Genomic DNA, 14,295 nt, shown 5'->3' on the forward strand with positions numbered 1-14,295 from the left:
CTGTCATGATCTAAATGAGCGAAATGAATGAAAGTGCTCTGGATTTTTTATGCATTTAACATATCTTAAATATGATCACATCGCCCTTTTTTTCTTATTTGTTTTCCGCATACACCCTTTTCTGTTATGTACAGACACGTATATATTCATTAGTTTTTGATCATTTAGTTTTGGTCATTTACTTGTGTTCTCTTGTTCTTACTTATTCTCTCAGCGGCAGGGCCGTAGCTGGGGTCAGCGGGGCCCCGGTGAAGGTTGTACCAGTGGGCCCTGCTTGAAATTGTTTCATTTGTATGTTTGTTTATTTTTATTTATTTGTGCTATTTACATAATGTTTTCGTTTTTTTTCAAGTTTGTATGTGTCAAGGTACAGAAACTGAATAATTAAATGTAAAATAGCACTGGATAATCTTCAATGTAAAAATGAAATATACAATCAAACCTACATTTATTCAGACACCTTCAACATTTCTCACATTATTACAGTTTATTTGCTATCGCTTGTAAAATGGTTATAAAATATGACAAGAACTTAGAGTTAAACTGTGTCAGAACAAATTTGTCTTGATAATTTCATAACTTTGATAGAAATATGTAATGGATTACAATCAACCAAAACTTCAGACAACTGTTATTATGACAATATTTACACAACTATCAATACTTTGTTGAACAATTACCAAGCAATGCTTCATTTTGTTCAGACTGTGGTGTGAAAAGGTTGCTTTAGCAATTAAAAAAAAAAAAACCTTAAGCAATGCATGGTGCTTTATAAGGTGCTGAATAATTTTTGGTCCCAATTTTATATATATATATATATATATATATATATATATATATATATATATATATATATATATATATATAGATATATGTATATATATCTATATATATATATATATATATATATATATATATATATATATATATATACAGATAGATAGATAGATAGATAGATAGATAGATATAATTTTTTGATTAATTTCACTAGTAGTTCACTGTATGAAGATTCTTTGGGTATAATATGTCACAGTTCGCTTAATTTTGCTGTACTCACTTACATAAATGGATTATAGTGTCCTGTATACTACAAGTAATATATATCAAAAATTATATCTGGTGTCTGAATAATTTTTTTGGTTTGACTGTTAAAACTACAAAGTAATTCAGTCAAGAGCAGTGAGTGATTTTCATTTTCTTGGATTAACATTACAGCAGCCAGTAGCTAAAATAGGCGCGGTCACTTTAAGAGACGATGAACGCATCCAATATAATACACATGGCATTTTTTGTCAACTGTCCTGAGCATCTTTTTGGGCTGGCCTCAGCCAGGCGGTTGAGATCGTTGGGGCCCCCCCTCAGCCGTGGGCCCCTATAATCGTCACCACCCTGCTCAGCGGTACTTTAAGAGCCATTTGCATTCTGGTGTGACTCCTACTGGGTTAAAACTATTCATACCAAATGGAGCAAAGCAAATTCATAATTTTTCATCATACCATATATTGCTGACACCCATGCTCACATAATGGCAAGGCGATTATGTATATATAGCTACATCTGAAATAAAGAATTTGATTTGAAAACAGTCAAAATGGATCAATCAGTGATCAGCTGACTGAAATAAAGATTCACATTATAGACCGAGCCACTGGGACCGGTGCTGTTGTACTGAGGTTCTTAAAGCCAAAAGACCATTTTTTTGACCTCTGCCTAATTGTTTTAGAGTTAACTCCATGTGTTCCTTCAGCTGGCCATTTCTCAGGTCAGAGGTCAGCATCCCATCACCTTTTTGCAATTGTTCCACAAAAGAAAAAATCTTTCTCACCCTCTTCCTTGCTCTCTTAGCTTCACCTCCCTCTGTGTCAGTTGGCATTATAACAAATTACACCATAGCTCTGATATGAAGTCATTGTAAAAGTGATTGCTAGCCTTTGAAAATCAGTAATAGCAAGTCAATCAGCTGTAGCACTCTACTGTGATTACCTGAGAGTGTGAAGTGTGAGGGGTTAGGGCCTCTGTGCTCTGCCTGGGTTAGATAATGTCTCTTTTGAGCCCTTTTCTGTCCAACAGTTTGAAAGTGATGGAAATGGCAAAAAATGTGGATTGCTCATTTAGGATTTTAAAACATCCCCTCATTGGTTAGTTGCTTACAATCATTTTAAGTGTGTAAAATTTGGATTAAATGCACCAGGGCATAAAATGTATCTTTTATCTTGAGGGAACTGAGAGGCAAATATATTAATACAAAACGTCTCAGGTTACGAATGTAACCCTAGTTCCTCGAAGGAACGAGACGCTGCGTCAAGCGCTTTGGGGAAACGCCTTTGGCAAGATCAACTCTAAATATTGTGTGCAATCTGTTCAATGGAAGGGCGTGACGTCACGTGTGGGGTGACGTAGCGACCAGGAAGCTATAAAGGCACCTGCCATGCAGCTGACTTCAGCTTTGAGTAGGGAAGCAAGCGCCAGCAGGGGTGCCGGGAGTATGGCTCTGCGACGCAGCGTCTCGTTCCTTCGAAGAACTAGGGTTACATTCGTAACCTAGAGACGTTCCTCTTCAGGAACTCGAGCTGCGTCAAGCGCTTTGGGGAACGATGTGCCAATGCTGCCAGACTACCAATCCCCTGCCTAGTGTGTTTCCGAAGAGCACAGCTAAGGCAAGAGGACAGAAGAGCCTGGAGCGGCTCGCATATCGAGATTGTAAAATCTGGCAAATGTAGAGGGCGTGGACCATCCCGCAGCGTTGCAGATGTCCAAGAGGGACACACCTGCCATGCAGGTGACTTCAGCTTTGAGTAGGGAAGCAAGCGCCAGCAAGGGTGCTGGGAGTATGGCTCTGCGACGCAGCGTCTCGTTCCTTCGAAGAACTAGGGTTACATTCGTAACCTAGAGACGTTCCTCTTCAGGAACTCGAGCTGCGTCAAGCGCTTTGGGGAACGATGTGCCAATGCTGCCAGACTACCAATCCCCTGCCTAGTGTGTTTCCGAAGAGCACAGCTAAGGCAAGAGGACAGAAGAGCCTGGAGCGGCTCGCATATCGAGATTGTAAAATCTGGCAAATGTAGAGGGCGTGGACCATCCCGCAGCGTTGCAGATGTCCAAGAGGGACACACCTGCTAGAAAGGCCTTAGAGGCCTTGCTCGCACTGGACACATACAATTTAGCTTCTCCTGGTCTGGCTCCAGAAAGGGAGGAGGGCAGAAGGCCTGCAGTACTATGGGTTGTGGCGTAACAGAGGGAACTTTAGGAACATAACCCGCTCAAGGGTATAAGAATGCTTTGGCCATACCAGGGGCAAAGTCTAAGTAGGGGGCCTGAAGATCTCCAACTCTCTGTAGAGAAGTAATAGCCAGTAACAGGGCAGTCTTAAGGGTCAGATGTCTATCTGAGATATCTTGTATTGGCTCAAATGGAGCTTTACAAAGAGCCTCTAACACCACAACCAAGTCCCACGGGGGAATACGGGACCGTACTGGAGGTCTCAGCCTCAGTGCACCACGGAGGAAACGTGTAACTAGGGGGTGTCTACCCACTGACTGACCATTGAAAGGGATGTGGTAAGCAGCTATGGCCGCCACGTACACCTTTAAGGTGGAGTGAGTTAACCCTGCAGAGAGCCTAGCTTGTAGAAACTCCAGAACTGTACCAACTGGGCAGTTTACAGGGTCAAGCTGGCAGTCTCTGCACCATGAGCAGAAGAGTTTCAACCTCAGGGCGTACAGTTTCCTCGTAGAGGGAGCTCTGGATTGGAGGGGGGGTCTTAACAACCTCGGTTGAAAGACCGGAAGCTATGAAGTGCCCCCTCAGGGGCAACACCCACAACTTCCACAACTCCGGGCGAGGGTGAATTATTTTGCCCTGCGCCTGAGAGAGTAGATCTGTCCTGATTGGAATCTCCCATGGAGAGCCGTCGAGGAGAGAGGTCAGATCTGCGAGCCATACTGGGTCCGGCCAGAACGGGGCTACTAACAGAAGATGGACTCCGTCCCGGCGTACTCTCGCCAGAACTCCCGGGAGCAGAGCGATAGGGGGAAAGGCATACAGACGAAGCCTCAACCTGGTCTGTACCATAGCGTCCAGTCCCAGAGGAGCTGGATGAACTAGAGAGAAACAGAGGGGACATTGCGATATCTCTTGAGTCGCAAAGAGGTCAAAAACTCTCCATAACTACTTCACCACCTCGGGGTGAAGCCCCCCCGGGCCTTGGCCCCTTTCTCAACAGTATGTCTGCTCACACAGTCAATCTCCCAGGAATATACACTGCTCTGAATGAGAGGAGTTTGTCCTGGGACCACAGAAGGATCTGGTGTGCCAGCTTGTACAAGGGGCGCAAATGCAGATCTCTCTGGTGACTGATATAAGAGATCGCCAATGTGTTGTCGGTGCGCACCAACACATGGTGACCTCTCAGGTCTGGGAGGAAATATTTCAATGCTCGATGTACAGCTAGCATCTCTAGACAACTGGTAAGCCATGTCAGATGGCGACCACTCCACAGACCAAGCGGCAGGGTGACCACTCATGACCGCACCCCAACCGGTGAGGGACGCGTCTGTTGCTAGCGTTACACGTCGACCAAGAACTCCCAGCACTGGGCCCTGATTCAAGAACCAAGGTTTCTTCCACATGTCTAAGGCACGAAGGCATCGCCGCGTGACCTTGATAGTTCATAATGAATTCCCCCTCGGGGAAAATCCCTTGGTCTTGAGCCACCACTGTAGGGGTCTCATGTGCAGGAGGCCAAAAGGTATCACGTTGGACGCAGCTGCCATAAGCCCTAACAGTCTCTGAAACTGCTTGACAGTGAGTTACTGGCCTTCTCTGACTCTTTTGACTGAGGTAAGGATTGACCCGATCCGAGCAGGAGACAGACGTGCCTGCATCGTGGTCGAATCCCACACTACGCCTAGATAGGTGGTTCTCTGAACTGGAGAAAGTACACTCTTCTTGGCGTACAGTCTCAAACCCAGCTCCCCCATATGTGCGAGAACGACATCTCGATGTCGAACCGCCATCTGCTCTGATTAAGCTAAAATCAACCAATCGTCCATATAGTTCAGAATGCGGATGCCCTGCATACGGAGGGGAACCAGAGCCGAATCTACATATTTCATGAACGTGCGGGGTAAGAGTGCAAGGCCAAAGGGAATTACTCGATATTGGTGGGCTTTGCCCCCGAAAGCGAACCTCAGAAACTTCCTGTGTGTGGAAGGATGGATATATGGAAGTATGTGTCTTTGAGATCTATTGTGACAAACCAGTCCTCGGATCTGATTTGAGCTACAACCTGTTTGACAGTGAGCATTTTGAACTTCAGTGACATTAATGAGAGGTTTAGATGACGTAAGTCTAAGATTGTACGCAACCCCCCATCCTTCTTTGGAACTATGAAATACCGGCTGTAAAATATTCCTCAGAATTTAATGCAATCAAACAATCAGACAAGTAAACACGGTCTGGATTGTGATACAATACACATTGAAGTGATATATTGAACTTCTCGAAGTTAGATAACAGTCATTAGATTCCTCAGAATTTAATGCAATCCAACAATCAGACAAGTAAACACAGTCTAGATTGTGATAAAGTACACATTGAAGTGATATATTGACTTCTCAAAGTCATTATATTCCTCAGAATTTACAGCAATCAAACAATCAGACAAGTAAACACGGTCTAGATTGTGATAAAGTACACATTGAAGTGATAGAACTAACTCCTCCTTATTAAATGGATTTTAAACAACCAGACAAGCGGTCGGGTATGGAAAAATTCACATCAAAACTGAAAATGATGTAATACACGCGTTGCCTCGACAGCCCGCGAATAGCTTAGTCACACAAACAAAATTAATCCCCTCGGAGATTAAATAGCTGCTCATTAACGCTTCCCGTATAATGTTAGGCATAACACTGTTTATTGTATACTGGTGCTTATGCAACTTTATGTTTGTGCAACTACAAGCTCGCCGACGACCTCCGTGTCAATCTCCTCGGAGAAAGAAAGGCCGAGCGTCAAGTCCGATGCTCGGGTGGAAGAACCGAAGCTTGGGCTTCCGAACCCAGGAATCTGGCAGATCTGATGGGTAAGGTAGGAGACAAGGACGTGCCCGTCTCCATTCCCTCCATCAGATCGATCTGCGAACCCAACGAATGCCGGCACCGCTCCGCCTCGGCGAAAGCGGGACCGGTATCGCGAGGAACGCTGGCGAAGGCTCACTTCTCAAAGAGAGCCCTCCGGGATCGAATCGCACGTGAAATCATACGCAGCGCGCTTTGATCCCGGGCAGACCACGCACAGACTGTGTGTGTCCCCGCCTCTAATGTTTAGCTTTGTTGAGCAGGGAGGAACACACAATCTGAAACGCGGTCTGGATTCACCCTTCAGATGCCTAGTCTTAGCTTAACTCTTTGACATACTAGAGCTACTTAAAGGAGCTAATAGTGACAAACGACAATAAATAAGACTGACAAGACAGAATGACATGCACACACAAAGCGCTTGCTGAAAGACAAGAAGCTGAAGTCAGCTGCATGGCAGGTGCCTTTATAGCTTCCTTGTCGCTACATCACCCCGCCCGTGACGTCACGCCCTTCCATTGAACAGATTGCACACAATATTCAGAGTTGATCGTGCCAAAGGCGTTTCCCCAAAGCGCTTGACGCAGCTCGAGTTCCTGAAGAGGAACATAGGATTTCACATCGCTGGTGCTGTAATTACTGAAAAGGAACTCTTATGTTGTTCAAAGCTTTGAGCACAGCCTCATGAAAATGTGTATAAATAGTAAGCCAAATAAAAACGAACACTCTTTGTATTGATACACAAAAATGGACTTTGGCGTGCATATGATATACATGTATTTGGATTGCATATAATACACAGTTTTCATATGCACATGATACAAAATTTGTTGCCATACATATGATATGCAGGTTTTGCGTACATATTATACAGATCTACCCCACAACCCTAAACCTACCCATCAAGTAGCATAATGCACGTCAAAGTCCATTTTTGCATATCAAAGCCACGAGTTTTCATTTTTACTTGGCATACTACTTATACACAGTTTTATGAGATCGGGTTATGACTTTTCATCTTCTGTGGAAAACAAAAGAAGACAGGCTATTGTATAGAACCTTTCAACTGTTTCTGTGCATACATGAAAGTAAGTGGAATCCAAAACAGCATTGGATGCCACCGATTATACACAATGGGCACTACAAACATATTTTTAAAAAAAAATTCTACTTATTTAATATTATACTTATATCTACTTTTGCATTACTATTCACTATAAATTGAGTGTGTGCATGCCTATGTTCACACTGTCAGTGTTTGGGATTAAAGGATTCATTTATTTCCAGAATGATAATTTACTCACCCCCATGTGATCCAAGATGTTCATATCTTTCTTTCTTCAGTTGAAAAGAAATTAGGTTTTTGAGGGAATATGATAAAACACATTTTGGGTCACCTTTTAAAAAATGTTGGCTATATTAGAGTGTTTTTTTTTTTTTTTTTTTTTTGCTTTATCATTGTGAAGTACAAACTGTAAAAAGTGATTCTCTATATTTATTCAATAATATTGTGTCAAAATATTACAAGCAATATTATTAATTACATTTAACCCATTTTAATTAATTAGAAATAATCATTCAAAATGAGTAGAATAACATGAAAAAATGAAGTAAAATTTACTCAAAAATATTGATTTCATTGGACAAAAAACCACTATGCTAAAGAATACTATGTTATGCATGCCAGGCCAGTAGTTGGCGATCATGAAACATTATATGCATGCACATGACATCAGCCTTTTTACAAATTCACATTTTTGTTGCTTACATAAATATGATACAGGCATCATGTTCAAAAGGCTGTGTCTTAAAGCCCCCAAAACAGAGTTATTGAAGACACCTAAAGTTCACAAACAGAATCAAAGGGTAAATTATTACCCTTTATAGTTACCATTATAGTGGTCAGTATTTGCTTTAGTTGTGGTCTTGACCCTTGATGTTTTAGTATGAAATTTTGTATTGCTGTTGTAACTCAGTTGTAACAGCTAGACAAACTAAGAATAAAGATGATCAGTTGGTGTTGGTTATGCTATTCCATAATCTTTGTTCTACCTGAACATCATAACTCATTCAGAGCCTGATCTCTGAGACAAAATAACATTCATATCAGCCCTGTGATTTAACAAAAAAAACTGGAATTTTCAGTGTAATCCAGATTTTAAGTATTCTGATTAAAACAGAGAGGGGAACTTTCTTATGACACACAGTGACATCAAGAACCAGCGTATGAATCTCAAGAATGGTGACAAACAGCATATTCAGACGAACTGTAAGAATCACAAAACAAGCTACTATAGAATTGTTGCTCATAATTTATTCATGCCGCAAAGCATGATGGGAGCCATAAATGAGTTTTGATTGGTGGCACCCAGAATGAAGTGTAACATGCGTTTTGATGGTCACCATAGTTGAGGTTCTCAGGCTGATTCTTGATGTCTGTGTGCCTAAATGATAACACTTTTCATTTTTAACAAGGTTTTGATTAGTGATGGGATTTATGGCTCTTTGAGGGGATCCGGATCTTCGCGATACGTTCCTTTCAAAGAGCCGTACTTGAACGGCTCTTTTTTAATATTTAGTCAGTTTTAAGAAGCCAGCTTGGGGGCATCTCAGTTTATCCTGGAAATAATCACTGGGAGGAATGATGAGGTGAGATTTGTAGTCAAATAATTAAAACTCAGATATCACACACCAATATCTGAGTTTGAATTATTCTGAAATATTGATTAGCTATTACCTCATTTGTCATGTGTGGACTATATTCCATAGGGTTGCACAAATCATACAATACCTACTCAAATAAACATCAAAAACAAAGCCGGCTGCAATGAATTTCTTTGCAAAACAGCTTTTACTGCAAACACTTTCACACAAGAACATTTTGATAGAAAACAAAAAAATATTTAAAGTAGATAAAATTAGAATAAATAAAATGGAAATGTCTACATACTACATACTATTACTACTGTAAACTTTGCAAATAGGACATCAGCCCCTTCAAGTCAATGAACAATAACAAAGTGGGCTGCAATGAACATGCACAACTAATAACTAATATCATCACACTATAAAGGGTTGGCCTGCGCTGGGTGCGCCCCTACCCCTATAACTGTTCTGTCTCGCGGAGGAGCTCATTTGTGTGCATCTGTGTGAAATACGCATAGGAAAAAAGAACGACAGAAAGAACGGCTTCCCTCCAGCCGCGACTCGGCTCCCATCGTTCATGTTTATGAGCCGTTCAAAAGAATCGGTTCATTCGCGAACGTCACAACTCTAGTTTTGATCAGAGGTGCTTCTAAGAATTTCTCTGATAATGATGAAAACACCAAAGCTTATACTGTTCAACCACAGGACACTTACATTGATAAGAAACACCCAACTCAGACCAAATGATGATGTAAAAACAAATAACACCACCTGGTCGCATTTCCTTCTTGGCCTTATCTAGCTGCTGCATCACAACTAGCAATCAAAAAAAAATCTGTTTAACATTTTAAGGGTCAAGAGTCCAACTAAAGCAAACACTGACCACTACAATGGTAAGCAAATTATTATTTTTTTTCCTTCAGTGTTTCTGTTCATGACTTTAGGTGTCTTCAATAACTCTGTTTTGGGGGCCTTAAGACACAGCCTTTTGAACATGATGCCTTTATCATATCTATGTAAGCAACAAAAATGTGAATTTGTAAAAAGGTTGACGTCATGCAATGCCCCCCCCCCCCGTCATAGCATCAGCCCCCCTAGTGGGGGGCTGTGGACTAACCTAATATTGTACTTAAAAAAGTGAAAAATAAAAATAAAAAAACAAACATAACAATGTGTTTAATATGGGATTAAGATATAGTGTATAAGATATAAACTAATGATTCATTATTTTAATATTTTGTTGATAAAAGACTAACCTAGCCTCCTCAGGAAGTGCTTCCGTCACCACACACTTGTTTGGTCATGGCTAGCAATAAGCAGAAACGTATTTCGGACTTTTTTCGGGTAACACAGTTAAGAAAAGTAAAAATAGTGATGGGAATTCTTCTCAAACAAAGGATGTCAACAATAACGTCGATGAAGCTCGCATCCGCAACGCTCTGGTGTGCAAAATCATGTCTTACCCACTCCATGTTTCATATTGCGCACACTGTAAAAAATTATTTAGCAGTTTAGTTGTTTCAATGAATTTTTTTATGTTGACACAACTTGCAGTTACTGAATTTGTTCATTCAACTAAAAATTTTAAGTTTTCAGTGTCTCAACTAGTTTGAAAGTTGACTAAACTAGATTATTTGTCCTCTAAACTTAAAAAAATTTGTTGACTCAATTCAATAGCAATATCACGTTCTCAACATCACTTATCGCGAGATCTCGTCATTCTCTGAAGGCTGTTGCAGACAGAATATGGTCGTCGGCCATTCTCGAGGTCGGACATCCGGGACTTTTACTCCCATAATGCACTGCGCGCGCATAGCAACCGCGGCGAAGGGTAAAACAAACAAGCGCTCGCCATTAAGCAACACGAAGCGGAAGACAAACGAGCGCAGAGCTGTCGAGAAAACTGCCGAGAATCATGCCTAAAAACTGTTGTGTTGTTAGTTGCACAAACAACAGCGTAAAGAGGAGTGACCTCTCATTTTATATGATACCTAGCAAGGCAACTGAGCCAGAAAGGAGGGTATGCGCATACCATTTTACTTTAAATCTAAATAGAAATGTAATCTCAAATGAATGGACAAATTGAGGGGCAAATCAAAGAATAACAAAATAATACCACTGCAGAGATGGCCACTCAATTTTCTGTTGCTATGTTATGACATTGCTATGCATAATGGTCGGCAGCTCTACACTGATAAGCAACAATGAAATGCACTAGTTGTGTGGGGAATAAGATACGTTTCTGCAGTTAGTCTATTTTTGCTTTTTTGAAAAAACTGTGTCCCTCACTGACACTGTACAAGCTGTGCCACTGACAGACTGAGCTCATTACAGCAATTGTGTAACACAGTGCTTTTGAATAAACATCTTTTTTTTTTTTTTCTAAATGAACATAGTTAATGTAATCGATGCTTGATGGGTATTTAAACATGACTGCAAGTGTAGGACACATGGTATGTGCACATGGTGTTCATACCAGGGGATTTGATGAGGTAATTGTATATGTCTGGATACTCGAGCCTGGGCCATGCCTTTGGGTTGTTCTCCCAGGACTCAGCTGGATGTCGATAGGGACAAGATTGTAACGTTAAACCTACAAGCGACAGCTTTCTGTGGTACCTGGTCAATGCAGGCGCAAGTAGACTTTCTATATATTGATAAGACATTCTGTAATAAAAGAAAGAAGATCTGTATTTGTATAGCTGCTAGCGCCTTTCACATACATGTAACGTTAGCTAACGTTAGTCACAAAGCGTTTTACATGAGTGTTTTATTACATTCACTTCACTTCTCACCACCGACATACATTCGCAAACACAGATATCATTCATCATTAATACAAAGTAGTCCGTTAGTATCCATAACTGACATAATCCACAACAAAACTTCTGTGAATAGATACTTTTTTGATTTTCCTCGGGCTTTGCCTTAATTGCCTTCGGTTTGTTTTACCCTTCAAACACGGCGGCGGCTTGTTGCTATGCAGGTCACATGATTTGTGACGTAACGCCGACCAAGAGAATACCAGTAAGCTTCTCCACAAAGTTTGGACATTTTAACAGAATACAACTTTGGTAAGTAAAATATTCGTATTCATTGGCTTAATTTGTACAATTACATTTGTTTTTTCTCAGAAGAGTAAGTATGGTTTAAAGAGTCGTATTTTTATGTAACTTACTATATGCAAATGTTCGTTTCGCGGCACTCTGAAGCCTCAGAATACAGGCGGTTCCACAGTATTTTCCTTATAAATATTAAAACAGATATTCTCCCATGCTGGACAGCGGAGCTGAACTTATGTGGAGAACGATAAAAATACAGTTTGTATGTATTAATTGAGCCCAGAGCTGCATTAGAGACCGTTCAAACAGAGCGCGAGAGCGCAACGGATCACTGTATGGATTAAGAACAGCGGGAATTAAAAAAAAAAGGAACCGCTCTAAACCTGACAGCGTAAAGACATCCGTCAGAATATACATCGATGAAAAATTAGGGGGAAAAAGAAGACTACTACTTGAACTGTCTCTTTTCTGCATGTTATAAGGGAAACGAATGAGCACTTCCCTCAGAGTTCTTCTGGAGCGCGTAACTTAAAAAGAGTAACTAAACCCTAAACCAACTTTTTTTAGTTAATGATCTATAAGAATGGGGCTTTATTAGTGCTGTTCATTGATTCGTGTAACTTTTTTGACATTTGAGTATAAAGTGTTTTAATTCTACAATATATGGTGTAAAAATGTGTGAGTGCTGCCCTCTTCAGGTTGAACGGTGGCTACTGCAGTTGATTTTTCCTATTGGATGTTGCGGTGGCAGGTGACGTAAGCAGTTTCCAGCTCACCATGCCCCTTGGTACGAGCTACCACGCCCTTGGCAGTATAAAACCATCAAAATCAGTGTAGTGAGTCAGGACTCAGGAGCTGGAATTGCGAGTATTGGTAACTACCAGGATAGACTATTATAGCATCTATTTAGCATAGCAATTATATAGTTATTTAGATCTTCAAGTTGCGTAGATTTATCTGTATTTAGTACAGTGGTCAGGATGGTGTGTGTAGTGTTGCTGGTTGCGACAGCACTGCTGGACTGCATAGTTTTCCAGCAGACTTTAAAATTAGGAGCCAGTGGTTGCATGCACTTGGCCTGGAAGACCGTGAGTTCCCGCCTAGAGCTCGAGTGTGCAAACTGCATTTTACACGGGATTGCTTCTCCAATGCAATGGAGGTGGAAATGGGATTCTCCACACAGCTCGCGCTGAAAAGCGATGGGGTGCGGGAGTTAAGAGCGCAGTTTGAGCCAGCGGCTGGAATTAATATGAACAGACACCTCGACACCCTCCACTTCAGGTGAAAGTGGGGGAGAAAAGTCCTCTACTTCAAATGATCGCTCTGTTGCAAAGCTACTTGCGTCACTACAGTCACTCTCCATTTTAGCGTCTCTGACAGCAGCTGTCAATCAATCCGTCACTGCGGGTCTCAGGTCCACGTCGCACTCGCTCAGCCCCGCCCTCGGTTCGTCCCCTCTATCTCCGCTGTGATCTGCCCACTTTTCAGCATTTTTCAAATATTGTCAGTGGGTGGAGTCAGGCTCTGAGCAGGGGTTTAGTTACACTTTAATAATGGTGGCCAATGGGTTGAAAGTCCAAATTGCAGTTTCAGTGCACCTTCAAAGGGATCTACATGTTCCCAGCCGAAGAAGTGTCTTATCTAGACAGATATGATCATCAAGTATAACTCAATCATTCTCTACTTAATTAATAGTAAATCATTTGGTGTTTCCTTGTTTCTCACTACATCAAATATCAAATTTGTCAGTTTTTAGCATCTTTCTCCAACCTTTTATTTCTATGTATATTGTTTACATTTATAAAATTAACATATTGCCTCTTTTCTCCATTAGCTTAGCAAACAATGTTTATCTATCTTTTGTGGGTTGACAATATACACTGGTCTAACCACTGTGGCAAAAAGACTTTTGCTTGAGAGGCAAACCACAAGTCCAATCTAGCATCCTCACTTGCAGTCCCCCTACTGACTGTGTCATTCAAATGAAATTATACCTCCTTTCCTAACCACTGTTGCCCAGCTGGTGCCCATGGGCAATTAGCCCAGTAAGCATAATTGCAGTAATTTGTTAAGCGCTATGGCAATAGTCAGCTGCAAATATGTCTTGACCCCCAAAAAATTCTAACAAAACGTTTCTCAGTGGTTTACAGAAGTATCAAATGTACTTAAAAACATACTAAAAGTTTACCAAAGTTTGACTCCAAGAAAGGCCCCGTTTTCAAAATGGCAGCCGCCAGGTCCTTAAAATGACCATTACTCCTTTGTATTCCTCCTAGACCAGAAATATTGGTGCCTGATATATGTTTTGGCCATGTAATATTCTGATTAGCATATTTGCATGATAGATAAGTGATTACAAGTCCAATTATTTATTAAAGCAATTGGTTACAAGCATACTTATGGGAAAAATATCTACAATTTCCCTTAAGTACAGGTACATGTAAAAAAAAAATAGAATATCATGGAAAAGTTCTTTTTTTAAATTTAATTTAATTTTACATTCTACA

The sequence above is a fragment of the Carassius carassius genome, chromosome 47 (assembly GCF_963082965.1).
Source record: "Carassius carassius chromosome 47, fCarCar2.1, whole genome shotgun sequence".
Taxonomy (NCBI): Eukaryota; Metazoa; Chordata; class Actinopteri; order Cypriniformes; family Cyprinidae; genus Carassius; species Carassius carassius.